This window comes from Montipora capricornis, chromosome 9 (assembly GCF_036669925.1).
Source record: "Montipora capricornis isolate CH-2021 chromosome 9, ASM3666992v2, whole genome shotgun sequence".
In the NCBI taxonomy this organism is placed as follows: Eukaryota; Metazoa; Cnidaria; class Anthozoa; order Scleractinia; family Acroporidae; genus Montipora; species Montipora capricornis.
The window spans coordinates 15,334,387-15,339,386 of NC_090891.1; the positions used below are offsets into that span (position 1 = coordinate 15,334,387).

Sequence of the window (5,000 nt, forward strand, 5' to 3'; positions counted from 1 at the left end):
ATAAAGAACTATAACAAAGGTCTAAACTCCAAGGTGACATAGATTTAACAATGAAAAACAAATAAAGAACTATAGGTGGCATATCGATAAAAATGCATCGTATTGGGAAAAAGGTCAACTCACAACTACTCAATTGTAGTAATTAATGCGGTGTTTCGATCTAGATTCCCGCCTTTTATTAAGACCATGAGGATTAAGGGTAAATAATTGCGCAGTCCAATAGGCCTCCCTAGTGAGTAACAATTGTTCAAGATGTAAAGAATCTTCAAAAGACCTAATTTGTTCGATAATGATGAAATTGATTTGTGAAATTTCATGTTCAGAGTTATTATAGTGGATAGCCAATTCACAAGTTCTTTTGTTCTTCAGCATGTTCGACTTGTGGTTACGGAATCTTACTTTAAATTCAGTCGAGGTGGAGCCCACATATTGCAGGTTGCATTTGGCACAAGTGGCCAAATAAATAACATTTTGCGATGAACAAGAAAGTTTTTGTTGAATGGAATAATGACGACCAGTAGCTGAACTTTGAAATTTTGAAGCTTGAATTAAATAATTTTTACAAAGATCGCATTTCTTATTGCATTTTAAACAACCCCCATTTTCTTCTCTTTGATTTCTACAAGAGGTTACCTGAAATTTGGATGGCGCTAACAACTCCTTAAGATTTTTTGTTCTACGATAAGCAGGAAAAATTGACTTGGACGGAAAAATTTCTTTGACTTCTGGTGAAGATTGCAATAGATGAAAGTGATTTTTAATGACTTTTTGGATAGCTGGCAAAATTGGATTGTAGTCAAGCACCAGTGGAAAAACTTTCTTATCTGGTTTGACCTTTTTGCCCAAAAGTTCAGATCTTGATATACTGAGAGCTTTGTCGAACTGTTTATCGACAAGCTCTGCCGGATAATTTTGAGATTTCAAATATCCTTTGTATTCCTTACACCTATTTTGAAGAAAGTCGTTGGTAGAACAATTGCGTTTGATTCTTAAAGCTACCCCAAAGGGGACTGCTCTTTTGCAACTACAAATTCACGTCGAGACATTGTATCCTGTGGATCCTCTTACTGGGAGTTCATCGTTAGGTCAACCAACCGTACACTGCTCTAAGATTTTTTCCTGGTCCACCGTGCATCTTTTATCAGATCCGATGGCTCTGCTGTCTGGTATACCTGCTTCCTTGTACAACACTTGGCACAAACTGGTTCGTTACAAGCACCACAGTAATTGTTTGTTCCGCTGCATCCAGCATAACCGTATCCCTAAAGGTCTCATGTTAGCATTTGAACTTCAGTTGGTCAAGGAAAATGACAATCTACAAGACTCTTGTAAGCAGCATTTACACAATGCTTCCCTCAACATCTTAAAGGACATTTCTGCGGCAGCCTTGTCTAAGACCAAAGCCCTTCAGAGGGAACTTCATATCCAGCGGGATCACCTCCTTCGTGATTATGAGGAAACTGCTGTTAAAATCATTTGGAAACAGGTTAAAGAACGGATGGTAGCACTGGAGATTGATTTGAAAAAGAAAGCACGCCATAAGTTCTCGTTGGCCACACCCCTTCAACCATTACCAGTAGATCGAACCGTACAACCTAGCAACACGAGAAGGAGAACGCGGCGGTTTGAAAGAATTGCCCAAAGGAATATAGGAGCTCCAGCCGAAAACGATGGTAGCGACAAGGGTGTAACAACAGAGATCAACTTGCCGGACCTGATTCCTATTAATCTAACCTCTTCTGAACTAACAGATGCGGAACGCTCTCTCCTGAAGAAAGGACCAGCATTTTGGCCTGTGCCTAAGGATGCCAATTGGCAAAAGGTGACTGATGACATAGATAAATTTGAAAGGAGAATCCGCCTTGCCGTTTTCTTCCACGGCAGAAATGCTGAAGACAGCCCCCGTGTGGTGGACGACCGATTTCCAGCGATTCCATCAGCTTCCCAATGGATGCCTCCAAAATCCAGTTTCCCGGAGGTAGAAGTGTTCCTCAACAATGTGAAGAACGACATCCTTAAGCCTGCTAATCTAAGAACTACCAAGGACAATCTTATGAGAGAAGAAAGGTTAGCTTTAAGGTCTCTTAAATCTAGTGAAAATGTTATAAGAATTCAAGATAAAGGTTCTAGGTTCGTTGTCCTCAGTCAACAAGAATACCAAAATAAGATACTAGGGCAGCTTAATAATGATTTGCATTATGACAGCATAGATTCCGACCCAACACTTGACCATTTTGAAGTGGTTAAGGAATGGAGTCGTAGGTGGTTTTCTGAGGGGCAGATTAGCCAGGAGATTGCTACGTGGGTTGTAAATCTGGAACCAAAACCGGAAGTGGCATTTGGGAATGTCAAAACACACAAAGGTGACAACCCACTTCGGCTTATTACATCCTGTTGCGGTACAGCAATTGAACGGCTTTCTGCTTTCACAGAATTCTACCTCAAACCTCTTTCACAGAGTCTTCCATCCTTTATGGAGGATTCCACGGATTTTATCAACAAATTAGAAGATTTGAATGCAAAAGGACAATTCCCTGAGGGGTCCCTCCTTGTGTCTTGGGATGTAGTGTCAATGTTTCCAAACATTGACAACAATCTAGGTATTTCAGCAGTTAGAAAGGCACTTAATTCTAGATCTGATAACATTCCTTCCACTGATTGCTTAGTTGAAGCCGTTGAAATTTGTCTCAGGGTAAATAATTGCCAGTTTGCTGGTCAGAGCTTTGTTCAAAAACACGGTACGGCCATGGGACCGAAAAACGCCTGCAGTTATGCAGATCTAGCGATGGGCATCATCGACGAGAAAGCCAAGTTTGAGGAGAGCTTGAGACCTATGCTTTGGTGGAGATACAGGGACGATATTTTTGACCTCTGGACTCAGGGTTTACCTAAATTATTGGAATTCACTGATTATATCAATGATTTGTACCCGACTATTAAATTCGAATTGGTTTACTCCGAAAGTCATTTGAATGTCCTTGATCTCACGTTGCATTTTTGTAACGGGTTTATTAGCACTGATGTTTATGCTAAACCCACCGATAGCCACCTCTATCTACCTTTTTCGAGTTCACATCCCTCACATTGCAAAAGAGCAGTCCCCTTTGGGGTAGCTTTAAGAATCAAACGCAATTGTTCTACCAACGACTTTTTTCAAAATAGGTGTAAGGAATACAAAGGATATTTGAAATCTCAAAATTATCCGGCGGAGCTTGTCGATAAACAGTTCGACAAAGCTCTCAGTATATCAAGATCTGAACTTTTGAGCAAAAAGGTCAAACCAGATAAGAAAGTTTTTCCACTACAATTCAATTTTGCCAGATATCCAAAAAGTCATTAAAAATCACTTTCATCTATTGCAATCTTCACCAGAAGTCAAAGAAATTTTTCCGTCCAAGTCAATTTTTCCTGCTTATCGTAGAACAAAAAATCTTAAGGAGTTGTTAGCGCCATCCAAATTTCAGGTAACTTCTTGTAGAAATCAAAGAGAAGAAAATGGGGGTTGTTTAAAATGCAATAAGAAATGCGATCTTTGTAAAAATTATTTAATTCAAGCTTCGAAATTTCAAAGTTCAGCTACTGGTCGTCATTATTCCATTCAACAAAAACTTTCTTGTTCATCGCAAAATGTTATTTATTTGGCCACTTGTGCCAAATGCAACCTGCAATATGTGGGCTCCACCTCGACTGAATTTAAAGTAAGATTCCGTAACCACAAGTCGAACATGCTGAAGAACAAAAGAACTTGTGAATTGGCTATCCACTATAATAACTCTGAACATGAAATTTCACAAATCAATTTCATCATTATCGAACAAATTAGGTCTTTTGAAGATTCTTTACATCTTGAACAATTGTTACTCACTAGGGAGGCCTATTGGACTGCGCAATTATTTACCCTTAATCCTCATGGTCTTAATAAAAGGCGGGAATCTAGATCGAAACACCGCATTAATTACTACAATTGAGTAGTTGTGAGTTGACCTTTTTCCCAATACGATGCATTTTTATCGATATGCCACCTATAGTTCTTTATTTGTTTTTCATTGTTAAATCTATGTCACCTTGGAGTTTAGACCTTTGTTATAGTTCTTTATTTGTCTTTGATTGTCAAATCCATGTCACCTTGTAGCTTTGACCTTTGTTTTGTTTCGTTTCCTTAATTTCAATATTTCTGCTCTGTATATATAAGCTGCTGTTTTTGTGATTTGCACTCATTGTAAATAGTTTTTTTAGTTTTTAATTTTTAACCTGAAGAAGGCCGAACGGCCGAAACGTCGTATTAAACTTCGTCCAGAACAGTCAAGAGTTTGTCTCTTCGTCGCTTTTCCTTAACTACAAATTCACGTCGAGACATTGTATCCTGTGGATCTTCTTACTGGGAGTTCATCGTTAGGTCAACCAACCGTACACTGCTATATATATATATATAAGTAGAATGATAAAGATTGAGTATCCAACGGTGATGCCACTTGCGAGGAGGATCCAAAAGGATACAAAACGTCTTGACTCAGATAAGTTAATAGGAAGAATGAAAAAATGAGTCGCTGGCGAACTTCTCACAGGTCTGGTATATTATAATTTCGTGTAAACGTTTCGCCCTTCGGGCTTCTTCAGTACACGCTAAAAACTAAAAACTAAAAATACCTGGTACAACTGAACTTGCGCTATTTATACAAAACTATGAACCAAAAGGTGTAAAATGTTTAAAATTACAAAAAAATTATAAAAAAATCACAATAATATGTCATGTAATACGTGCGGTTGGAATAAATCGAGTGGACAATACGTGAGATAAGAAATAGTTAGCTCTATTCCGAAAAAAGGCGTTAATCACCAGACATCGAAACTAATAATTTAAAATAAACAACAGGACTTAGTAAATCATGCAATCAGGTGGCGAAATGATGAGCCCAGGGCCCCTAAGAAGTAATAGAATCCCTGAACAGGGCCTGTGAGAATGCCGATCTGCACAGCGTAACTGGAAAAAAAGCCCAAGT

The 5,000-nt window shown here is 38.6% G+C and overlaps 1 protein-coding gene across 2 annotated transcripts in view; it reads right to left on the bottom strand.

The window, feature by feature from the left end:
* The window catches only part of LOC138015036 (uncharacterized), a 234,725-nt gene that overhangs the window by 196,069 nt on the left and 33,656 nt on the right, over positions 1-5,000 (bottom strand). The gene's annotated exons all lie outside the window — the stretch shown is intronic.